This window comes from Dendrobates tinctorius, unplaced genomic scaffold, assembly GCF_039654945.1.
Source record: "Dendrobates tinctorius isolate UK_male_01 unplaced genomic scaffold, ASM3965494v1 ptg000177l, whole genome shotgun sequence".
Classification (NCBI taxonomy): domain Eukaryota; kingdom Metazoa; phylum Chordata; class Amphibia; order Anura; family Dendrobatidae; genus Dendrobates; species Dendrobates tinctorius.
In genome coordinates, this window is record NW_027361844.1 from 15,444,174 (window position 1) to 15,471,663 (window position 27,490).

Sequence of the window (27,490 nt, forward strand, 5' to 3'; positions counted from 1 at the left end):
CTAGTCACTTTGGTCACAGCTGTGCCATCGAGCCTGTGACATAGCGCTCAGATATAAGTGGGCCTCACACAATCCAAAAGTGTCCAGTGTCCAAAAGTGTGTGCAGAGATTCAAAATCTCCCTTATCCTCTAGTCACTTTGGTCACAGCTGTGCCATTGAGCCTGTCACATAGCGCTCAGATATTCATTGGGCCTCACACAATCCAAAAGTGTCCAGTGTCCAAAAGTGTGTGCAGAGATTCAAAATCTCCCTTATCCTCTAGTCACTTTGGTCACAGCTGTGCCATCGAGCCTGTCACATAGCGCTCAGATATTCATTGGGCCTCACACAATCCAAAAGTGTCCAGTGTCCAAAAGTGTGTGCAGAGATTCAAAATCTCCCTTATCCTCTAGTCACTTTGGTCACAGCTGTGCCATCGAGCCTGTGACATAGCGCTCAGATATCAGTGGGCCTCACACAATCCAAAAGTGTCCAGTGTCCAAAAGTGTGTGCAGAGATTCAAAATCTCCCTTATCCTCTAGTCACTTTTGTCACAGCTGTGTCATCGAGCCTGTCACATAGCGCTCAGATATCAGTGGGCCTCACACAATCCCAAAGTGTCCAGTGTCCAAAAGTGTGTGCAGAGATTCAAAATCTCCCTTATCCTCTAGTCACTTTGGTCACAGCTGTGCCATCGAGCCTGTCACATAGCGCTCAGATATTCATTGTGCCTCACACAATCCAAAAGTGTCCAGTGTCAAAAAGTGTGTGCAGAGATTCAAAATCTCCCTTATCCTCTAGTCACTTTGGTCACAGCTGTGCCATCGAGCCTGTCACATAGCGCTCAGATATTCATTGGGCCTCACACAATCCAAAAGTGTCCAGTGCCTAAAAGTGTGTGCAGAGATTCAAAATCTCCCTTATCCTCTAGTCACTTTGGTCACAGCTGTGCCATCGAGCCTGTGACATAGTGCTCAGATATCAGTGGGCCTCACACAATCCAAAAGTGTCCAGTGTCCAAAAGTGTGTGCAGAGATTCAAAATCTCCCTTATCCTCTAGTCACTTTGGTCACAGCTGTGCCATCGAGCCTGTCACATAGCGCTCAGATATCAGTGGGCCTCACACAATCCAAAAGTGTCCAGTGTCCAAAAGTGTGTGCAGAGATTCAAAATCTCCCTTATCCTCTAGTCACTTTGGTCACAGCTGTGCCATCGAGCCTGTCACATAGCTCTCAGATATTCATTGGGCCTCACACAATCCAATAGTGTCCAGTGTCCAAAAGTGTGTGCAGAGATTCAAAATCTCCCTTATCCTCTAGTCACTTTGGTCACAGCTGTGCCATCGAGCCTGTCACATAGCGCTCAGATATTCATTGGGCCTCACACAATCCAAAAGTGTCCAGTGTCCAAAAGTGTGTGCAGAGATTCAAAATCTCCTTTATCCTCTAGTCACTTTGGTCACAGCTGTGCCATCGAGCCTGTCACATAGCGCTCAGATATTCATTGGTCCTCACACAATCCAAAAGTGTCCAGTGTCCAAAAGTGTGTGCAGAGATTCAAAATCTCCCTTATCCTCTAGTCACTTTGGTCACAGCTGTGCCATCGAGCCTGTGACATAGCGCTGAGATATCAGTGGGCCTCACACAATCCAAAAGTGTCCAGTGTCCAAAAGTGTGTGCAGAGATTCAAAATCTCCCTTATCCTCTAGTCACTTTGGTCACTGCTGTGCCATCGAGCCTGTCACATAGCGCTCAGATATTCATTGGGCCTCACACAATCCAAAAGTGTCCAGTTTCCAAAAGTGTGTGCAGAGATTCAAAATCTCCCTTATCCTCTAGTCACTTTGGTCACAGCTGTGCCATCGAGCCTGTCACATAGCGCTCAGATATTCATTGGGCCTCACACAATCCAAAAGTGTCCAGTGTCTAAAAGTGTGTGCAGAGATTCAAAATCTCCCTTATCCTCTAGTCACTTTGGTCACAGCTGTGCCATCGAGCCTGTGACATAGCGCTCAGATATCAGTGGGCCTCACACAATCCAAAAGTGTCCAGTGTCCAAAAGTGTGTGCAGAGATTCAAAATCTCCCTTATCCTCTAGTCACTTTGGTCACAGCTGTGCCATCGAGCCTGTCACATAGCACTCAGATATTCATTGGGCCTCACACAATCCAAAAGTGTCCAGTGTCCAAAAGTGTGTGCAGAGATTCAAACTCTCACTTATTCTCTAGTCACTTAGATCACAGCTGTGCCATCGAGCTTGTCACATAGCGCTCAGATATTCATTGGGCCTCACACAATCCAAAAGTGTCCATTGTCCAAAAGTGTGTGCAGAGATTCAAACTCTCACTTATCCTCTAGTCACTTAGGTCACAGCTGTGCCATCGAGCTTGTCACATAGCGCTCAGATATTCATTGGGCCTCACACAATCCAAAAGTGTCCAGTGTCCAAAAGTGTGTGCAGAGATTCAAACTCTCACTTATCCTCTAGTCACTTAGGTCACAGCTGTGCCATCGAGCTTGTCACATAGCGCTCAGATATTCATTGGGCCTCACACAATCCAAAAGTGTCCAGTGTCCAAAAGTGTATGCAGAGATTCAAAATCTCACTTATTCTCTAGTCACTTAGGTCACAGCTGTGCCATCGAGCCTGTCACATAGCGCTCAGATATTCATTGGGCCTCACACAATCCAAAAGTGTCCAGTGTCCAAAAGTGTGTGCAGAGATTCAAAATCTCACTTATTCTCTAGTCACTTAGGTCACAGCTGTGCCATCGAGCTTGTCACATAGCGCTCAGATATTCATTGGGCCTCACACAATCCAAAAGTGTCCAGTGTCCAAAAGTGTGTGCAGAGATTCAAACTCTCACTTATCCTCTAGTCACTTAGGTCACAGCTGTGCCATCGAGCTTGTCACATAGCGCTCAGATATTCATTGGGCCTCACACAATCCAAAAGTGTCCAGTGTCCAAAAGTGTGTGCAGAGATTCAAACTCTCACTTATCCTCTAGTCACTTAGGTCACAGCTGTGCCATCGAGCTTGTCACATAGCGCTCAGATATTCATTGGGCCTCACACAATCCAAAAGTGTCCAGTGTCCAAAAGTGTGTGCAGAGATTCAAACTCTCACTTATCCTCTAGTCACTTAGGTCACAGCTGTGCCATCGAGCTTGTCACATAGCGCTCAGATATTCATTGGGCCTCACACAATCCAAAAGTGTCCTGTGTCCAAAAGTGTGTGCAGAGATTCAAAATCTCACTTATTCTCTAGTCACTTAGGTCACAGCTGTGCCATCGAGCTTGTCACATAGCGCTCAGATATTCATTTGGCCTCACACAATCCAAAAGTGTCCAGTGTCCAAAAGTGTGTGCAGAGATTCAAACTCTCACTTATCCTCTAGTCACTTAGGTCACAGCTGTGCCATCGAGCTTGTCACATAGCGCTCAGATATTCATTGGGCCTCACACAATCCAAAAGTGTCCAGTGTCCAAAAGTGTGTGCAGAGATTCAAAATCTCACTTATTCTCTAGTCACTTAGGTCACAGCTGTGCCATCGAGCCTGTCACATAGCGCTCAGATATCAGTGGGCCTCACACAATCCAAAAGTGTCCAGTGTCCAAAAGTGTGTGCAGAGATTCAAAATCTTACTTATTCTCTAGTCACTTAGGTCACAGCTGTGCCATCGAGCCTGTCACATAGCGCTCAGATATCAGTGGGCCTCACACAATCCAAAAGTGTCCAGTGTCCAAAAGTGTGTGCAGAAATTCAAAATCTCCCCTGTCCTATAGACACCTTGTTTTACATACTATATAGTTTGTTGGATTTTGTCTACATTTCTACCAAAAATGAGGAAGGCTGGTGGAAGAGGCCGTGGAATTGGGCGGGGGTTGGCAGCTGGTAATGATGCTGTTCGTGGTGGATCTGATGGTAGTGGCAAGAGCAAAATAGGACCGAATGCAGGAAGTGTTGAGCCTGCGTCATCGTCTGGCTACATAAGGCCTCGAACGCTTAGTTTTCTAGGAGTTGGCAAACCGCTTTTAAAGCCAGAGCATCAGGAAAAAGCTTTGTCTTACATTGCTGACTCAGCCTCCAGCTCAATCGCCTCCTCTTCTTCAGTTGTAAAAAGTAAAAGCACTGAGTCGTCATTGGAGGCTCATGTTCATGAACCACACCTTTCCTTGTGTCCTTCACCCCAACCAAGATTGAAGGATGACGCAGGCCATACTACTGATTACTCCATGGAGCTGTTTTCACATACCATGCCTGGATTATCAAGTGAAATGGTGAATTACCCAGGCCAAGATGAATCTGACATGGAGTGCACTGATGCACAGCTGCTGATGGATGATTCTGCTGGTACATTCACTCAGAGCACTACATTGTCCTCGCTGTGTACAGAGCCAGATTCTGACCCTGATGAGACTCAGGTGCCCCTTCCCGCACACTATACCACCATACACGGTGACACAGAGGAAGGTGCACATGACATAGAAGAGGAGGTGATGGATGACCCAGTTGTTGACCCAGATTGGCATCCATTGGGGGAAGAGGGTGCTGCTTCCAATAGCTCAGATGAGGAGCATCCACAGCAGACATCGACATCGCAACAGCTGTTATCTGGCAGGCCCGGAGCACTCCAAAGACAGGTTCCAAACATCAAAAGAGTTGCTTGACAGCTTGTCCAGAGGGTCAAAAGATCACAGCGTGCTAGGCCGCAAAATGTCTGCCAAAGTAGGAAGAGTGCAGTGTGGCACTTTTTTGAACAAAATCCTCATGATCAGGCCAAGGTTATCTGTAAGAAGTGCGCAAAGACCTTTAGCCGAGGGAAAAATCTGAAAAATTTGAATACCAGTTGCATGCTTAGACATTTAACCAGCATGCACTTGCAAGCGTGGACACAACACCAAACCTCAAGTGCCACATGTGCAACTGATCACAACGAAGGTAGTCAGCAACGCTACATTGTTTCCCCCACTGTAAGCCCACCGGTTAGCACAGCAGCAAATGTTGAGGTGTCGTTTCAAGGCCACAGCAGTCAGGGAATCCCACTGTTATATCAACGAAAGACTGATTCTAGGCCATCAGAAAGAACACCAACTCCATCACCATCATCAACCCTCTCTCAGTCCGCCCTGTCCACCGATACTTCCACCATATGCAGCTCTCAAGTCCAGCTCACCCTCCCAGACACTATGAGTAGGTAAAGAAAGTACTCAGTCTCTCATCCGCGTACACTGGGTTTGAACGCCCACATTGCCAAACTAATCTCGTTTGAGATGATGCCCTTTCGGTTGGTGGAAAGCACAGCTTTCCGCGAACTCATGGCCTATGCAGTACCACGTATGACCTACCCAGTCGCCACTTCTTCTCTCGCAAAGCCATCCCAGCCCTCCACCATCATGTGAAAGACCGCATTGTCCATGCACTCAAGCAGTCAGTGAGCGGAAAGGTGCACCTCACAACTGATGCATGGTCCAGTCGGCATGGCCAGGGCCGTTACGTGTCCATCACTGCGCACTGGGTTAATGTGGTGGATGCAGGGTCCACAGGGGACAGCGGTGGTGGGACAGTGCTGCCTAGCCCACGGTATAGGAACAGTTGGCTGTAGGCGTTCGACCCTCCTCCTCCTCCACCTCCTCCAGAAGCGAAATCTCGTCCACAGAGCGCAGTCGTACGAGCACTCCATCTGCAGCTGCCACTGTTGCACACGATGTGTCCCCCTATCGAGCAGCTAGTGGAAAGCGTCAGCAGGCTGTGTTGCAGATGATGTGTTTGGGCGACAGACACACCGCCGAGGTGCTGGCCGAGTACTTGAAGCGACAAACTGAGTCATGGCTGAGCAGTGTACATCTTGAGGCAGGCAAGGTAGTTAGTGATAACGGCCGTAATTTTGTGGCAGCCATAGCCCTTTCAAAACTCAGCCACATACCTTGCTTGGCTCACACCTTGAACCTGGTGGTGCAGGGCTTCCTCAAAAATTATCCGGAGTTAACAGCCCTGCTCCAGAAGGTGCGAAGACTGTGCGCGCACATCCGCCGGTCGCCTGTACACTCCGTTCATATGCAGAAGCTGCAGCGATTGCTCCACCTTCCCAACCACCGCCTCATTATCGACATTGCAACAAGGTGGAACTCCACCCAGCACATGGTGGAGCGGCTGTGCGAGCAGAGGCAGGCCATAATGCATTTGTGGGAGGATACACGGCCAGGCACTTTGAGAGCAGACATGGAGTTGACAGGTGTGCAGTGGTCGAAGCTGAAAGACCTTTGTAAAGTCCTTCAGTGTTTTGAGGAATGCACACGGCTGGTAAGCGCAGACAACGCCATCCTAAGCATGAGCATCCCACTTATGCGTCTGCTCATGCAAACTTTGACGCACCTTAAGGAGCAGGCGTCTGCAGCCAATGTTGATGAGGAGGAAGAGGAGGAGGGAATCCTTGATGACATTCAGCCATTGTCTGCTCAGGGACCTCTCCTGGACGAGGTGGAGGAAGAAGAGGAGGAGGAGGAGGATGATGGGGATGATTACTTAGGGGAGGAGGATGCATCTCGTGGGGCAAGTGAAAATGTTGGCGTGGCAAGGTCTGGTACAGGGTTTGTGCGTGACTGGAGGGATGTGGATTTGCCAGAAAGTGCTCCTCCACCAAGCACTCGCAGTGCATCATTGACACCGGGAACATTGGCCCACATGTCAGATTATGCCTTGCAGATCCTAAAAAGGGACCCCTGCATTGCCAAAATGATGAACGATGACGACTACTGGTTGGCCAGCATCCTGGATCCACGCTATAAAGGCAAATTACAAAACATCATGCCACAGGAGAACCTTGACCTAATATTGGCTAATAAACAAGCAACTCTGGTAAATCGGTTGCTTGAGGCATTCCCAGCACACAGCAGCGGTGATGGTTCTCACACGAGCCGTACGGGCCGGGGGCAGCTTGGCAGAGGTGTTCGTGGTGCACACAGCAGAAGTGGCGTTGGAGACAGGGGTTTCATGACAATGTTGTGGACTGATTTTTCAAATACCGCTCACACAACTGGTAATACTGCATCGATGGAAAGTGACAGGAGACAGCAGTTGTCAACTATGATTACAAACTACTTTTCCTCCCATATCGATGTTCTCCCACAGAGGTCATTCCCCTTTGACTACTGGGCCGCTAAACTGGACACCTGGCCTGAATTGGCACAATATGCCTTACAGGAGCTCGCTTGCCCAGCTGCAAGTGTGCTATCGGAAAGAGTCTTCAGTGCAGCTGGATCAATCCTGACAGAAAAAAGGACCCGTCTGACAACCCAAAATGTGGATGATCTAACCTTCATTAAAATGAACCATGCATGGGTTTCCAAGGATTTTGTCCCACCTTCCCCTGATGACACATAGGGTGACAGAAAAATGGCTTGCTTTGGTCCACCTCTTCCTGGGACTTCACCTATTTCGCCTTTTGCATCAGCTGAATGTCCAACATCAACATATGCCACTTTCTAAAACTCCCTAACTGTGCTGCCTCCCCCCCCATGGCCGGGGTCACCACCTAGCGCACGACACCGTGCGAGTGCCGTTGCCCTGGACAGGTGGGTAGGCCGACTCTTGGGCGCGGGCACTGGCACAGGGTCCCTCATAGTGCAATCAAGTGTCTCTGACGGTGGTGGTGCACACCCGCCATCAGACACATCGCTGTACTATGAGGGGCCCAGTGCCAGTACCGACGCCCACGTGTGGGCCCCCCTTGCTTGGGCAGGGCCCCAGCATTTGCAATCTTTACCTCTCCCTGCTCCTCCGCTGTGTAATCTGGGCCGTCAAATCCATACTGTGCCTGACACCGTCTGAGCCTGCCTCCTGATGTATAGACATATATTTTGAATGTGTACGCTATCCATACATGTTATCCGGGGAAACGGTACCCTTTCTAACCTTTGTGCAATCACGTGCAATCCATACTGGGCCTAACACCGTCTGAGCCTGCCTCCTGAGACATATATTTTGAATGTGTACGCTATCCATACATGTTATCTGGGGATATGGTACCCTTTCTAACCTTTGTGCAATCACGTGCAATCCATACTGGGCCTAACACCGTTTGAGCCTACCTCCTGAGACATATATTTTGAATGTGTACGCTATCCATACATGTTATCCGGGGAAATGGTACCCTTTCTAACCTTTGTGCAATCACGTGCAATCCATACTGGGCCTAACACCATCTGAGCCTGCCTCCTGATGTATAGACATATATTTTGAATGTGTACGCTATCCATACATGTTATCTGGGGATACGGTACCCTTTCTAACCTTTGTGCAATCACGTGCAATCCATACTGGGCCTAACACCGTCTGAGCCTGCCTCCTGATGTATAGACATATATTTTGAATGTGTACGCTATCCATACATGTTATCCGGGGATACGGTACCCTTTCTAACCTTTGTGCAATCACGTGCAATCCATACTGGGCCTAACACCGTCTGAGCCTGCCTCCTGAGACATATATTTTGAATGTGTATGCTATCCATACATGTTATCCGGGGATACGGTACCCTTTCTAACCTTTGTGCAATCACGTGCAATCCATACTGGGCCTAACACCGTCTGAGCCTGCCTCCTGAGACATATATTTTGAATGTGTACGCTATCCATACATGTTATCCGGGGAAACGGTACCCTTTCTAACCTTTGTGCAATCACGTGCAATCCATACTGGGCCTAACACCGTCTGAGCCTGCCTCCTGAGACATATATTTTGAATGTGTACGCTATCCATACATGTTATCCGGGGAAACGGTACCCTTTCTAACCTTTGTGCAATCACGTGCAATCCATACTGGGCCTAACACCGTCTGAGCCTGCCTCCTGAGAAATATATTTTGAATGTGTACGCTATCCATACATGTTATCCGGGGAAACGGTACCCTTTCTAACCTTTGTGCAATCACGTGCAATCCATACTGGGCCTAACACCATCTGAGCCTGCCTCCTGATATATAGACATATATTTTTAATGTGTACGCTATCCATACATGTTATCTGGGGATACGGTACCCTTTCTAACCTTTGTGCAATCACGTGCAATCCATACTGGGCCTAACACCGTCTGAGCCTGCCTCCTGAGACATATATTTTGAATGTGTACACTATCCATACATGTTATCTGGGGAAACGGTACCCTTTCTAACCTTTGTGCAATCACGTGCAATCCATACTGGGCCTAACACCGTCTGAGCCTGCCTCCTGATGTATAGACATATATTTTGAATGTGTACGCTATCCATACATGTTATCTGGGGATACGGTACCCTTTCTAACCTTTGTGCAATCATGTGCAATCCATACTGGGCCTAACACCGTCTGAGCCTGCCTCCTGAGACATATATTTTGAATGTGTACACTATCCATACATGTTATCCGGGGAAACGGTACCCTTTCTAACCTTTGTGCAATCACGTGCAATCCATACTGGGCCTAACACCGTCTGAGCCTGCCTCCTGACACATATATTTTGAATGTGTACGCTATCCATACATGTTATCCGGGGAAACGGTACCCTTTCTAACCTTTGTGCAATCACGTGCAATCCATACTGGGCCTAACACCGTCTGAGCCTGCCTCCTGAGACATATATTTTGAATGTGTACGCTATCCATACATGTTATCCGGGGAAACGGTACCCTTTCCAACCTTTGTGCAATCACGTGCAATCCATACTGGGCCTAACACCGTCTGAGCCTGCCTCCTGAGACATATATTTTGAATGTGCACGCTATCCATACATGTTATCCGGGGAAACGGTACCCTTTCTAACCTTTGTGCAATCACGTGCAATCCATACTGGGCCTAACACCGTCTGAGCCTGCCTCCTGATGTATAGACATATATTTTGAATGTGTACGCTATCCATACATGTTATCTGGGGATACGGTACCCTTTCTAACCTTTGTGCAATCACGTGCAATCCATACTGGGCCTAACACCGTCTGAGCCTGCCTCCTGAGACATATATTTTGAATGTGTACGCTATCCATACATGTTATCCGGGGAAACGGTACCCTTTCTAACCTTTGTGCAATCACGTGCAATCCATACTGGGCCTAACACCGTCTGAGCCTGCCTCCTGATGTATAGACATATATTTTGAATGTGTACGCTATCCATACATGTTATCTGGGGAAACGGTACCCTTTCTAACCTTTGTGCAATCACGTGCAATCCATACTGGGCCTAACACCGTCTGAGCCTGCCTCCTGAGACACATATTTTGAATGTGTATGCTATCCATACATGTTATCCGGGGAAACGGTACCCTTTCTAACCTTTGTGCAATCACGTGCAATCCATACTGGGCCTAACACCGTCTGAGCCTGCCTCCTGAGACATATATTTTGAATGTGTACGCTATCCATACATGTTATCCGGGGAAACGGTACCCTTTCTAACCTTTGTGCAATCACGTGCAATCCATACTGGGCCTAACACCGTCTGAGCCTGCCTCCTGATGTATAGACACATATTTTGAATGTGTACGCTATCCATACATGTTATCTGGGGATACGGTACCCTTTCTCACCTTTGTGCAATCACGTGTAATCCATACTGGGCGTGAGAACGGCTGGCGAGCTGTTAAGCAAGCTACAGCACCTGTGGTTTGCACACGTAAGTTTTTCATTTTTTCCAGGAATGACGGTTAGGCCTAATTCCGGAACTGCGGTTGACCTGCACTTACTGGGAAATCATTGTTCGCGGGTAATAATTGTAATCAGTGATCCCCATCACTAACGTTGTTCAGCGGGTTATCTGCACCTGTAAGCAACAAACGCTGGCCTTTTCAGTGTAGCGCACATGCAGCCACGGACATGTAAGGGCATGACACACCAGTTATTGGCCAATCTCATGTGCCAGAGCCTCACGTGTCCCTCTAGTAAGCCGGACACGGACCGCGGGGCATGACGGAGTCTCGTTCGTTAACGGAATTAAGCTTGCAATGTGTGCATGTGTTCTGTAGCTGGCATGGTTGAGGTTTCCCAGGTGGAGTCGAATTTAACCGTAGGCTCCACTCCTGGTGGTGCCCTTCTGGACATTCCTTTAAGGTTCAGCTTTGCAACCATACTGCCCACGTAAAACAAACACTTTGCCTTCATGAACGCTGTTTGGAGGGTCATGACTCGTGGGAATAACGCCACCCAATCAGTTAACCTGCTAGAGAGATCCTTCGTTGCTCCCAAGCATGACATCACACTCCCTAGGAAGAAGGTAATGCCACTGTGGCGACCGTACTCCTGGGGGCGACACAAGTGCACTGATGCCCAGCCACTGCTCGATGAATCTGCTGGTACATTGACCCAGACCACTACATTCCCCTCGCATGCTACACGACCTGAATCTGACCCTGATGAAACTCAGGTTACCCTTCCCATATACAGTTCCATCTTACACGTTGACAAAGAGGAAGCTGCAGATGAAAGTGCAGGTTCGGCCCACCCGCCATCAGACACACCACCGTACTATCAGGGGCCCTGTGCCAGTGCCGTCGCCAACGAGTGGGCCCCCCCTGCTTGCCCAGGATCACAGCACTTGCAAAGTTGAAATACTGTGCAGTGAGATGGAAGATGGGGACGACGAGGAGTCCAGACAAGTACAGGGATTCCCTAGCGAGGAGACTTATTTGATTGTTTTCAATGTTGGGACAGCAATTTTTGGGGAGCACTATACTCTGGAGAATGATAGATGGGGCCCACCATACACTGGAACATTCCAAAGGTGGACATCAGACACTGGAGCAGCATTTACAGGGCCCATTATACACTAGAGCATTAGAAATGGGGCCCATTATGTTTGGAGCATTATTTGGGCCCATAAGACAGTGGAGCTTCATCCATGGGGACCAACATATACTGTAGCATTATGTGGAGCTCATCATATACTGTTTCAAACATTATATGGGACCAATGATTCTGTATGGAGAAATAGATGGGCCTCGTCATGAGATGTAAAAAGTGAGGTATTTTTCATTGTACTATACCGCTATTTCTCTGCCGTATCGGAGCATGATGAGTTGTGGTATGTGTTAAAGGGGCGCTCTTTCACCCAGGGCACATGAAAACCTGCAGCCAGCCCTCCCCCCCCACAACTTTAGCCAAATAACCCCCATTTTTCAGTGCGTAACTTGTATTATGAAGTTAATTAAAGTTGACAAGCTTAAGTAAGAAGAATTGATGCTTTTGGCATTCAAATGGGCACTGTAGGTGTGTTTCCTGTCCTCCTCTCACTGCCGACTTTTATTCCCCATTGACTTACATTGGGTTTCGTGTTTCGGGACGACCCCGACTTTTCCCTATAATCGGACGATCTTGCTCGACCCGACTTTTGGAAAAGTCGGGTTTCACGAATCGAAACGCGACCCTAAAAAACCAAAAGTCGCTCAACTCTAGTAATGGGGCCTTTAGGGAAGGGCTCTCCATTAGCCCCAGTTCCCAGCTCTCCTCCACAAGTCCCGTCCACTCCTATCTTTCTGGAGTACCGATCCTTCTGCTCCTTTCCTTCCCAGCAGCTCCAGCTACCCAGGAGCTGCTGCATATACGTCCTCTCACTGCTTTCACCCTTAGGGAGTCAGGATCAGTTCCCCATCAGTTCTCCTGCTCTTTTGTGCAACCTAAGCTCCACCCACCTCCCAGCACGCTTCATGAACCAAGCAGGGGTCATAGAGGGTGCGCTGCTGTTCTAAGGTTTCCGTGCTGGGTGCAGGAGCTGGAGTCTGGTCAGGTGTCTCCATCTTACCAGGGTAGTGGGATACCACACCTCAGAAGGAGGTGCAGTACCTCTGTGGCGACTGAACCCTCATAGGTGCCACAGTAGCAGGGCAAGCCTTGCAGTCAATGCATAAGAAAAGAGTATGGGAGTACAAAATGAATAACGTGAAGTGGATTTTACTGTGCCCGTCTAGTACCTGCGTTCAAAGGCTTATTGGGGTGCATATGACTTGGCAGCATGGCAGACCTTGCTGTGAATGCATAAGAAAAGAGTTTGGGAGTACAAAATAAATAATGTGAAGTGGATTTTCCTGTGCTCATCCAGTTCCTGGGTTCAGAGGCTTATTGGGGTGCATATGACTTGGTAGCAGGGAATACCTTGCAGTCAATGCAAAGAAAAGAGTTTGGGAGTATAACATGAATAATGTGAAGTGGGTTTTCCTGTGCCCATCCAATATGTGGGTTCAAAGGCTTATTAGGGTGCATATAACTTGGTAGCAGGGCAAGCCTTGCAGTCAATGCATGCGAAAGGAGCATGGGAGTATAAAATGAATAATGTAAAGTGGATTTTCCTGTGGACATCCAGTACATGGCTTGAAAATCTTATTGGGGTGCATGTAACTTTGGGACAGCCAGGCCTTGCATTCAGTGCAAACATTTTTTCAGTAAGGCCTCCTGTACCTCTCGTGAAAGGGGTATTGGGGTGTGTCGTAATTATTGGCAGCCCATCCACTCACTGCATAGACAATAACAGCATAGGAGACCCACTGTTAAATATTGGCCCCTTAAGAAGATTAATGCTGCCTGATGCCCCTGTAAAAATAGGCTCTGTGACTTTAAGTATCCCTCAATGAATGAAACAAGATGTGTCTGCTTATGTGTCACATACCACATGGCCAGCTAGGGTTTTTAAATTTTACAATGATATTTCCCAGTGAATGCATTTGTATTGGTTGAAACCAATGCTAAAGGTGCAAAACGCCTCAAAAAAGCTGCATCTGAACATAGCCCAAGTGGTGGATGAACATTTTGTTTGGGGTTAATTATTTTGGCTTAGATAAAAGTCGTTAACCTGGAAAGGATGTTCCTTAACATATTTCCCAGCAACATCCATTTTGGTTTCGTTTTTGTAGGTTTTTGGGTGCACCTGTTAAAAGGGCATGAAAATCTGACAACATTGTTCAGAGCTGTGACCTAGTAGTTAAAAATGCTTCCAGGGGCAGTTGCCATGATGTTCCCGTGTCATTTTAGCAGTGTTTCCATGATTTTCTGATGTTTTTAGACCTTGAAAGGACCCCCGGGAGGGATCGCTGCAAAAATGCTCGGATCTCCCATAGACTTACATTGGGCACATTGTTTTGTCCAAGTACCCGAGTATTCCTATTTGCTCGACGCGAGCAACGAGCACCTGAGCATTTTAGTGCTCGTTCATCGCTATAGGATATGTGTCATGCAAGTGACATGAGTTTTTCATGCGAGTACAAGCCAATTTTTAACACCTAGCATCCTATTTAGATCTGATTGCAATGCGAATGCGATCCAATTGCAATGTGATTTTAACATAAGCTTTTACATAGAGCAATTACCGTATATACTCGAGTATAAGTCAAGATTTTCAGCCCATTTTTTTAGGCTGAAACTGCCCCTCTTAGCTTTTACGTAAGTCATTGTCCCGTGGTTCAGCGGGAGAAGGGGTATGCGGCTGTCAGAACATACTCACCCCCTCCTGGCGCGGTCTCTGCAGTCCCTGCTTCTCCGATGGTCTCCGGTGCCACAGCACTTCCTGTGTTCAGCTGTCACATGGTACCGCTCATTAAAGTAATGAATATGCGCATATTTATTACTTTAATGAGCGTTACCACGCACCGTTATAACATTTCCCATGCCACACGTGCTAGCGTCAGTGAGTGGAACTGAGTTCATTGGCTGTGAACTCCCAAAACCTTACTGTTGGTATTGTGAGTGTGTGAAGTTTCTCATGCTCATGGTGAAGTCAGTGAGTTAGCAGGAGTTCACTGCAAGGACATTGAGCTGACCAAGCACGCTCAACTTAGTGTCTCTTCTGGATGGCAGGCTGTATAACCGTATCATGCAACAATGCAGCCTGCCATCTAGATGAAGCAGAGCTTGACTCATTGCGGTAGAGATGGATTATTATCTACTCGGTGAACCGGTGAGGAATATTGTTGTTTATTTTATTTCTCTTACAGGGGAAGTTGGCTTCAGAGGACTGGACAATGAAGTGAGTATGGTTTAATTTAGATTCATTTAAATATTCTGTGTCATTCTTTAAATTAAAGGACTTTATACTGGTTGGGTGTTTTTATACGATATGACTATGGGGTTAGTAATGGGGATGTCTTATAGATGCCTCTTCTTTATTAACCTCTGGACTTGATGTCCCCAGACAATACAAAGGTGACATTAACCTCCGCCAACTTTCACCCCACTTGCCTTCGCACCAGGGCAAGTGAGAAGAGAGAGGGTAAGTTCCAGATTTGATGCTTCTTATAGATGCATCATTTCTGGGGCGGCTGAGATCTGATATTTTTGGTATGGGAGGGGGCCAATATTCATGGCCCCTTCGTAGGCTACTAATATCAGCCTCCAGCTGTCTTCCTAGCCTTTACTGGTTATTAATTATAGTGGGACCCCATGTCATTTTTTTGGGGGTGCCTTGTTTAATAACCATGAAAAGCTACATATACAGCTGTGAGCTGATATTAATAGCCTAGGAAGCTCCATGGGCATTATCCCTTCCCAGGCTATAAAGATCAGCCCCAGCTGACCACTTTCTCTCTGCTGGTCAATAAAATGTCGACAAATTAATTTCTTGTGTAAAAAAAAACAATGTACATTAAGCTACGCAGGCACTGTACTAATTATATATGTGATTGACATCTTTATATCTATTCTATTCTATATCTATTCTCTGTGTTATATATCTATTCTATCTATTCTATTGTGTTAGGTCATGCTGTAATTTTACTGTATGCAGCTGATGAATTGCCGGCTTTTCAAAGGACATCAGAGTGTAAAAATCGGACAGCAGTCGCATGGTCTGAGTGCTGTGCAATTTTTTTCTCACATTCATTGATTTCTATTGCCGAATGCAATCCGACTTCCAATTACAGCCGCAACATGCTGCGATTTTTTTTCCAGTCCAACTGTGATCCAATCCGAGCTGGAAAAAAAATTGCAGATGGAGACACAATGATAGAATAACATAGTTCTGAACGCAATACAATTTTTTATCAGATTGCATTAGTCTTATTTCCTTGCAAGTAGGAATAAGCCCCTACTATCCTTAAATTTTATAACATTAGTGGTTTATCAACCTGATATTTTTGCGACTTGAGTCGCAACAGTTTGAGCAGTTGCATGAGGTTTCAGGGCTCTCAGCACAGCAGGGTTACACCTGTCTTTCACCCACCTTGTCTTAATTTAAACTTAAATTGAAAACTCTAAATGCTGGCCCAGACCCTGATACTTCATGCATGGTTCATGGCTAACTGCTGCAGTGCCATAATCAAATCTCTCCTGTGGGTCAATTGATTAGTCAACTACCTGTGTTACTATCATTAAATTTTTCTACTAAGAGTAGTCTGCGAAACTGGTGTTTATGGCACCTAAGTGTGTCAGAGCAGAAAAGCAGTTTGAGCTGTTGCATGATGTATCAGGATTCCCAGCACAGCAGGCCTACACAAGTCCCTCACTCGCCTTTTAATTTGCACTTAAATTCTAAGTCCTTCATGTGTGTTTCCTGAATTTGGCAGGGCTCTCAGAGCACCAGGTCTACACCTGTCACTCATCTGTCTGATACTGATCAATGATTAAGCTAGAAATACTCGTCCAAGCTGTCATGATCCAGACCAGGTTTTGGTCTTGTCTCTCCTTTCCCGGTCTGATCATGTCAGGGGTTAACGCTCTCTGCCTCGTTCCGGTGTTGGGTCTGCTATTTCTCTGCGCTGCATACTGCAGGCAGTGCCAGTTATATTTCCTGCATACCGCATGTGTAGCTGGCTCTGGTGAACCCCTGATTTGTCCTGCTGCATTTAGCTGACTTTGCCTGTGTCTCTGCACTCCTACCTATCCCAACTCTGTTTATCCCAGTGTTTGGATTACCCAGTACTCGACTCTGCTTTGGCTCTAACCTGATTCTGTCTTGTCCTTCTGATACTTCTGCTACGGACCGGCACTGACCTTTTGACTCTGACTCTGTTTTTGGCATTCCCCTGTGTACTACGCGACTGTCTTTATTGTGGAATTCCGGGACATTGAAAAAAGGACTGCTCCTCTTGCCCACTGACTAACAAGTTGCCGGAAAACACCTAAGTCTGGATGATTGCCGAGGAGGTCACCCAGACTCTCAGGTACCTTTTTCCTCATTTCAAAAGATTTTGTTGGAGGTGGAACTTTGTGGTGGGGATGGTTTCACACCCACCTCAGCTTTTGTAGACTGTGGGTCATCTATGAACTTCATTGACTCAAGCCTGGTGTCCAAGAACAAGATAGGGACAGATAGGCTTGAAACCCCAATCCATAACATTGCCATTGATAAGACACCACTGGTCAAAAATATTGTTACGTTTGTCTCTGAGGAGTTTCTTACTCCTACTGTTCTTACTCCTACTGATTTCAGGGGACATCTCCCCCAACCCTGGTCCACCATCCCCCAACCTCAACCCCTACCCTACCCTATATCAAAACCATAATATTCTAATTAATATTACTTGCACTCCTTCATCTCCTTTCAATTGTGCCCTCTGGAATCCACGGTCTGTATGTAACAAGCTTCCTTTCCTGCACAACTACTTTCTGAACAACTCTCTGAATCTGTTGGCCCTCTCTGAAACCTGGATTCAGGATTCTGACACTGTCTCTCCTGCTGCCATCTCTCATGGTGGCTTACAATTCACCCATTCTCCGAGATCCACAAACAGAACTGGTCGTGGAGTTGGCATACTCCTGTCGCCACAATGCACTTTCCAGGTCATCTCCCCAGTTTCATCATTGTCATTCTCTTCTTTTGAGGTCCACACCATCAGACTCTTCTGTCCCCTCTCCCTCAGAGTAGCGGTCATATAGCGGCCCCCAGGCTCACCCACCAACTTCCTTAATCACTTCTCAGCCTGGCTGCCACACTTCATGTCCTCAGAACTACCAACCCTTATCCTGGGAGACTTCAACATCCCCATTAGCAGCCCCAATTCCACATCTGCATCCCAGCTTCTATCACTAACCACTTCTCTTGGCCTCTCACAGCTCTCAACCTCTCAGACACACAAGGACGGTAACACCGTTGACCTGGTCTTTGTCCGGCTTTGCTCAATCTCCTACCTAAATAACTCACCGATTGCCCTCTCTGACCACAACACTCTCTCCTTCACACTCACAAATCCTTGCCCACCCCAGCACACTCCTACCTATCACACATTCAGAAATCTACAAGCCATTAACCCTCAGACACTTTCAGACTCCCTACAATCTTCCCTGTCACCAATCTCCTCTTTTTCCTGTCCTGATCTGGCTGTTCATCACTACAACAACACTCTTAGGAGCACCCTTGACCAGGCAACTCCCCTCACCCTCAGACGCTACAAACTCAGAGTAAAACAACCCTGACTCACATTGCAAATTCAATTTCTCCAGCGATGCTCAAGGAGTGCTGAACGCCGATGGAGAAAAACCCGCACACCAGAAGACTTCATCCACTTCAAATTTATGTTAAGAACCTACAACTTTGCCCTTCACCTCTCCAAATAGACCTACTTCCCCACCCTGATCTCCTCACTAGACAACAACCCCAAGAAACTTTTTGACACCTTTCACTCTTTCCTCAGGCCAAAAGCACAAGCTCCTATCTCAGACATTTGTACAGACGACCTGGCCTCCCACTTTATAGAGAAAATAGATAATCTCTGTCAGGAAATCCGCTCCCAACCACCAAGTGCTGTGATTTCATTCCCTACCTGCATTTCCCCCGACTAACTTTCCACATTTGATCCCATCACAGAAGAAGAAGTCTCCATACTCCTCTCTTCTTTTCGTCTGACTACATGCACTACAGACCCAATTCCCTCACATCTCCTCCAGTCTCTCTCTCCAGTCGTCACAACTCACCTAACTACAATCTTTAATCTCTCCCTCTACTCGGGCATTTTCCCATCCTCCTTCAAACACTCTATCATTACTCCATTATTAAAGAAACCTGCTCTCGACCCATCCTGCACAAACAACTACAGACCAGTCTCCAATCTCCCCTTCATCTCTAAACTTTTGGAGCTCCTAGTCTACTCCCGCCTAGACCCTTCACAGTCTGGCTTCCGACCCCTATATTCAACTGAAACTGCACTCATCAAAGTTACCAATGACCTTCTGACAGCAAAATGTAACGGTGAACACTCTCTGCTCATTCTTCTCAACCTCTCTGCAGCTTTCGACACTGTTGACCACCGTCTCCTACTCCATAGGCTCCAGTCACTAGGCATTAAGGACATCACTCTCTCCTGGTTCTCTTCCTATGTTTCTGACCGCTCCTTCAGTGTTTTGTTTCCTGGTTCCACGTCTTCTCCTCTTCCTCTTGCTGTCAGGGTACCGCAGGGCTCAGTCCTTGGCCCCCTTCTCTTCTCTCTCTACACGACCCCAATTGGACAGACCATCAGCAGATTTTGCTTTCAGTACCATCTTTATGCTGATATAAATAAACTTGGCACACACACGTAAATGATTGCAAGTGAAAAGGGGGGTGTTTAATAAGATGCAGTACATACAGTAAACGTTTCGGTCACAGCGACCTTCGTCAATGTACTGAAAACAAAAATTACAAAATTTCAAATAAATCAAACAAAGTATATACAATATAGATAATCTTGGGTACAGATATGTACAAAATATGATATTATGCCGAATACCTATAACAGATTATAGCAAAAATTGTAATTCAGAAATTAATGATTACAGACATACTGAAAGACTCAAAATTATATATAAGCACGTACCTATATAATGTACTGACTGCACTTGTGTATAGGGCAACCTGTTCTATAAAGAGAGGATATTATGTTGTAGATGTTTTTATATACGCCCATGCCTAAGTCACCATGTGCCCATAATGTTGAAATGATGTTACATTCCATAGAGAATAATGTTAGAGCATGGAGGGTTAATTGTCTCCTTAAAAGAGCCTGAAATAAAAGGTACTCATGTAACCTATATGAGCCATGCTGCTGGTTGTGAGTAATGTGACAGTGATAAGGTATCTTACCGGTGGTGATAGCGTGGAACAGAAAATAGCCTGGATGCGGTTTCCACCGCTTGTCTCCCGTGGTGTAAGGGGTGCGCTGGTCCGTGTTATATACACGGAGATTGTCCCCGCTAACCGGAAGTTCTAGGGCGGAAGTGCCTTAGCGTGCGGTCCAGCAGAACCCTCCAATGTGTTCCACAGACAGGAAGGACGTGGACAAGGGGCGTGCTCGATATCCGTCAATCATTATGGGTTACCATCGCAAGCTATATTTAGAGTGCTGATGTATTCAGGATGTGACTTAGTGCAGTCTTTCAGTATGTCTGTAATCATTAAATTCTGAATTACAATTTTTGCTATAATCTGTTATAGGTATACGGCATAATATCATTTTTTGCACATATCTGTACCCAATATTATATATATTGTATATACTTTGTTTGATTTATTTGAAATTTTGTAATTTTTGTTTTCAGTACATTGACGAAGGTCGCTGTGACCGAAACGTTTACTGTATGTACTGCATCTTATTAAACACCCCCCTTTTCACTTGCAATCATTTATGTGTGTGTGCCAAGTTTATTTATACCAGTATACGGATTGGGATCCTACTTGTGCACCACCATTTTAGAAGTTGTGCCAAACGTCTTTATATATTACATCTTTATGCTGATGACACACAACTATACACGTCATCCCCGACCTTACCCCCACTGTACTACAGAACGCCAGTGACTGTCTGTCCACAGTCTCCAACATCATGTCTGCTCTGTATCTGAAACTCAACCTGTCCAAAACTGAACTTCTTCTGCTCCCGCCGTCTACTAACCTCCCTAAATCTGACATTTCCCTCTCTGTGGGTGGCACCATAATATCACCCCGGCAGCAGGCACGCTGTCTGGGCCTTATGTTTGACACCAATCTCTCCTTCACATCCCATATACAATCTCTTGCACGCTCTTGCCGCTTACACCTAAAGAATATCTCCAGAATTTGCCCTTTTCTCACCATGGAAACAACAAAAACCCTCACTGTCGCATTGATCCACTCCCGCAACACTCTATTAATTAGCCTCCCCATTACTCGACTTTCCCCTCTCCAGTCCATACTTAATGCAGCAGCCAGGGTCATCCATCTGGCTAATCGGTACTCAGACACGTCCGCTCTTCGCCAATCGTTACACTGGCTGCCCATTCATTATAGGATCCAATTCAAAGTACTTGTTCTCACCCACAAAGCTCTCCACAGTGCGGCACCCCCCTACTTCTCCTCCCTCATTTCTGTCTATCGACCTAGCTGACCGCTGCGCTCTGCAAAAGGCTTTCGACTAACCTCTGCACTAATCCGCACCTCCCACTCTCGACTCCAAGACTTCGCCCGCGCTGCGCCAATCCTCTGGAATGCTCTACCCCAAGATATTAGGACTATCCACAATTTGCACAGTTTTAGGCGCTCCCTCAAAACACATCTGTTCAGAGCAGCCTATCACGTTCACTAATCAAAGTCATATTATGTGTAAGTGTGCGTGTGTAGCTCATTCACTATCTCTATCCCCCACCTTCTCAAGATGGCTGGACCATCATTGCAAATACATCATTGTAAATACACACCTGTACTTTGTATCTTCCCCACCTCATTGTAGATTGTAAGCTCTCACGGGCAGGGTCATCTTATTTTACTTTAATTATTGTATTGTTAACATTGTTACTTATGACTAGAGTTGAGCATTCCGATACCGCAAGTATCAGGTATCGGCCGATACTTGCTGTATCGGAATTCCGATACCGACATCCGATATTTTTTCAATATCGGGCATCGGAATCGGAAGTTCAAAGTTGATTGACAGCCGAAATGACGTCATCATGATGCGCGGTGTGTGCGCATCATGATGCGCCGTCATTTCGGGCCTTCCGGGGGTCTCTGCCGGCCTGCCGGGGGGCTGTGCCGGCCTGCCGGGGGGCTGTGTGGACTGCCCGGGGTCTGTACCGGCCTGCCGGGGGGCTCTGCCGGCCTGCCGGGGGGCTGTGCTGATGTCTGGGGGTCTGTGCAGGCATCGTCCGATGGGACTACAAGTCCCATCTGGCGATGCCTGCTACCATGACAGTGATTGACACATTAGCCAATGATGGGACAGTAGTAGTCCCATCATCCGGCTGTGTTAAATGTAAAAAAAAAATAATACTACATACATACATACTACATGCATGCTACATACATACTACATGCGACATACATAGTACATATATACTACATGCATGCTACATACATACTACATGCTACATACATACTACATGCATACTACATATATACTACATGCATGCTACATACATACTACATGCATGCTACATACATACTACATGCATGCTACATACATACTACATGCTACATATATACTACATGCATGCTACATACATGCTACATGCTACATACATACTACATACATAATACATGCATGCTACATACATACTACATGCTACATACATACTACATGCATACTACATATATGCATCATACATACTACATGCTACATACATACTACATACATACTACATATATGCATCATACATACTACATGCTACATACATACTACATACATACTACATATATACTACATGCATGCTACATACATACTGCATGCATGCTACATACATACTACATGCATGCTACATACATACTACATACATACTACATACATACTACATGCATGCTACATACATACTACATGCTACATACATACTACATATATACTACATGCATGCTACATACATACTACATGCTACATACATACTACATACATACTACATATATACTACATGCATGCTACATACATACTGCATGCATGCTACATACATACTACATGCTACATACATACTACATACATAGTACATGCATGCTACATACATACTACATGCTACATACATACTACATATATACTACATGCATGCTACATACATACTACATGCTACATACATACTACATACATACTACATATATACTACATGCATGCTACATACATACTACATGCTACATACATACTACATACATACTACATGCATGCTACATACATACTACATGCTACATACATACTACATACATACTACATATATACTACATGCATGCTACATACATACTACATGCTACATACATACTACATACATACTACATGCATGCTACATACAGTACATACTACATGCTACATACATACTACATACATACTACATGCATGTTACATACATACTACATGCTACATATATACTACATACATACTACATACATACTACATATATACTACATGCATGCTACATACATACTACATGCTACATACATACTACATACATACTACATACATACTACATGCTACATACATACTACATACATACTACATGCATACTACATACATACTACATACATACTACATGCATGCTACATACATACTACATGCTACATATATACTACATACATACTACATATATACTACATGCATGCTACATACATACTACATGCTACATACATACTACATGCATGCTACATACATACTACATGCTACATACATACTACATACATGCTACATACATACTACATACATACTATATGCATGCTACATACAATACATTCATACAATACATACATAGACATACAGTACATATAACATAGAGTAACATACTTACCAATACTTGTCACATTGTTCCCCGAAGCCATTGTCTTCTACGGAATAAATATTAACATAACAAACCACAAAAATACTCACCCATGATCCGAAGCAGTCCACGAGTGTGTCCCACGACGATCTTGGGCAGAGAACTGCAGCATCAGCTGATGCTGCCGCTCTCTACGGGCTGCAGGAATCCAATGACGGAAGGTAGGTATCCTTCCGCACTGTATTCCTCCGCCACTTAAAAAAAAAAGTCCCTAGTCTCACTTTATGGTAAAAGCTGTGTGGGAATTAGTATGTATGTAGCATGTAGTATGTATGTAGCATGCATGTAGCATGTAGTATGTATGTAGCAGGCATGTAGTATATATGTGGTATGTATGTAGCATGTAGTATGTATGTAGCATGCATGTAGTTTTTATGTAGTATGTATGTATGTATGCCGGCACAGCCCCCCGGCAGGCCGGTACAGACCCCCACAGGGTGCACAGACCACCGGCAGGCCGGTACAGACCCCCACAGGGTGCACAGACCACCGGCAGGCCGGCAGGCCAGCACAGCCCCCCGGCAGGCCGGTACAGACCCCGGGCAGTCCGCACAGCCCACCGGCAGGCCGGCACAGACCCCCGGCAGGCCGGCAGAGACCCCCGAGAGGCTGTACAAGGGCAGGAAAGGGTTTTTCCAATTCCGATACCGGAAGTCTCATAGACTTGAATGGGACTTCCGGTATCGGCATCGGCGATACCGATACTTTTTTTAAAGATCGGCCGATCCATTCCGATCCGATATTTTGAAGTATCGGACGGTATCGCTCAACTCTACTTATGACTTGTGTTTTGAAACTGTTAAACTGTAAAGCGCTGCGGAATATGTTGGCGCTTTATAAATAAAGATTATTATTATTATTATTATTATTATTATTATTAAGGTGGGTTCCTTGCATCAGGAACAAATTTCATGTTATGTTCTGGATAATCTTCCAGCGGGACTGGTGTTGGGATTCCCCTATTTACAGTTGCATAATCCTGTTATTGACTGGGAATATTGGGATATTGTGAAATGGGGTCCTAATTGTTCAAATGGTAGTCTTTCTGCTGTTCTGGTTTCATCCGTTAATCTGGAAGGTATTCTGGAGTACCTGAAAGATTTTAAGGACGTGTTTTCCGAAAAAGGGGCTGAGGTCTTGCCACCACATTGCCCCTATGATGGTACTATTAATCTTATTCCGGGTGCTAAATTGCCCAAAGTCCGTTTGCACAATCTTTCTTGCCTGGAATGTACCGCTATGAAAGATTATATCTCTTAAAGTTTACGCAAAGGTCACATCCATCCCTCAGTCTCTCCTGTGGCTGCTGGATTCTTTTCTATCAAAAAGAAAGATGGTGGTTTACGCCCTTGTCTCGATTTTCGGAAACTAAATAAAATTACGCTTTTTCCAGATCTTTACACCCAATTATCTGGGGCTAAGTGGTTGTCTAAGTTGGATCTCAGAGGAGCGTATAAACTTATCCGTATACCGGAGGGGGATAAGTGGAAAACGGCACGGTCATGCCCTTTGGTCTCACAAACTCGCCAGCAGTTTTTCAAAATTTCATTAATGATGTATTTTCTGACTTCATAGGATGCTTCTTGGAGGTATATCTAGATGACATTCTTGCATTTTCATCTGACAAAGAATCTCACATGGATCATTTATGTGCAGTTCTTCATGGGTTACAGGAGAACTCGGTTCGCTAAACCTGAGAAATGTTCATTTTTTTTCCAAGTGTTGTCCTTTCTGGGGTTCTTCCTTTCTGCCAATGGGTTTCGTATGGATCCTGGAAAGGTACAGGCCATTGTTGATTGGGTGCAACCCAGAGATCTCAAGGGTCTTCACTGTTTTTTGCGTTTTGCCAATTGCTATCGCAAATTTATTAAGGAGTTTTATCAGGTGGTCAAGCCCCTCACTGATCTCACTCATAAGGGGGCTGAACTTCAAAACTGGTCATCTCTGGCAGTTAAGGCCTTTTTGAAAAAATGTTTTATGTCTGCTCCTGTGTTGGTCCAGCCCAATCCGTCTGAACCTTTCATTGGCCTTTCATTGCAGAGGTGGACGCATCGGAGGTGGGAGTGGGGGCGTTTCTGTCTCAGGTACCCATCACATTGACAAACTTAAGACCTTGTGCCTTTTTCGCCAAGAAATTTTCTCCTGCGGAGAGAAATTATGATGTCGGGAATCGGGAGTTATTGGCCAAAAAATTGGCTTTTGAAGGATGGAGTCATTTTTTGGAGGGGCTGTTCATTGGATCACTATGATTACAGACCACAAGAACCTGTCTTTTCATTTTTCTATCACCTTTCGGACTGGAACCAATAATGTCAAGGCCAATGCCTTATCTCGCAGCTTGGATCCGATATCACCTCCCAAACCTCATTCTTCAATTCTTCAGCATGAGGTGGTTGTGGCTGGGGTGTCCTCCGAATTGGAACTTGAAATTCGGAAGGCTCAGGCTCTTGCTCCTCCATCATTGCCACATGCCTGATAACAAGCTCTTCATCCCAGTTCAGTATCAGCTGAGTTTGCTCCAGCAGTTCCACAAATCTGCTCTCAGTGGGCACCCAGGAGTAACGGCCACCCGGAGAGCTATTGCTAGACTGTTTTGGTGGTCCTCCATGTCTTCTGACATCGCCGTCTTTGTCTCTGCTTGTGGTACATGTGCTCGTGCTAAAGCACTCCATAACCAGCCTGCCGGGGAATTGGTGCCATTGCCAATTCCGGGTAGACTTTGGACTCATTTGTCCATGGATTTTATCACTGATCTCCTTCCTTCCAATGGCAAAACAGTGGTCTGGGTAGTGGTGGACAGATATATCAAACAGGCGCACTTTGTTCCTTTGGCAGGACTACCTAATGCTGAAACATTATCTAAGTTGTTCATTGAGCACATAGTGCAGTTGCATGGCATGCCTCTGAATTTGGTGTGTGACAGAGGGGTGCAATTCATGTCCCAATTTTGGAGGGCGTTTTGCAAGCGATTGGGTATTAGCTTGACCTTCTCCTTTGCCTACCATCCCGAGACCAACAGTCAGATAGAGAGGACCAATCAGTCACTAGGAGAGATTTTGCGGTGTCTTGCCACGTCCCAGCAGGATGATTGGTGTTCCTTGTTGCCCATGGCTGAGTTCGCATTTAATAATTGGGTTAATCAGTCCACTGGCACCTCTCTGTCTTTCTGTATCTACGGTTTTCACCCCCATTTTGGTGAATTTTCCAGGCTGGATTTGGGGTGCCCAGGGACTGATTTGGCTGTTCAACGGTTGGGGGAGGTTTGAAGAGAGGTCCAGAAGAACATTGGGCTCATGGCAAACAGAAACATTTTGCTGATAAGTGACGATCCGTAGGACCTAAGTTTCTGGTAGGAGATAAAGTGTGGTTGTCTACCAAGAACATACGTCTGAAACTTCCTACCGTTAAGCTGGGTCCCAAGTTTATTGGTCCTACGAGATCATTGAGGTTGTCAATCCAGTTCCCTTTCGTTTACGCTTACTTCCGCTGCTTCGTATCCCCAATGTCTTCCATAAGTCCCTTCTTAAATCTTCAGTACCTTCCTCTTTAGGGTCCCCAGCCCTCTCTGCCTCCTATTTCTGTGGATGGACAAACTGAGTATGAAGTTGAACGTATTTTCGACTCTTGGATAGATTGCAGTTCGCTTCAGTACTTGGTACATTGGAGGGGTTACGGTCCTAAGGATCGATCTAGGGTCCCAGCGTGATCGGTCCATGCTGATCGGTTGGTTCGGACTTTTCATGCACGTTATCCTGGGACACTTGGGGGTCCCGTGACCCCCCTTGAGAGGAGGGTACTGTCATGATTCAGACTGGGTTTTGGTCTTG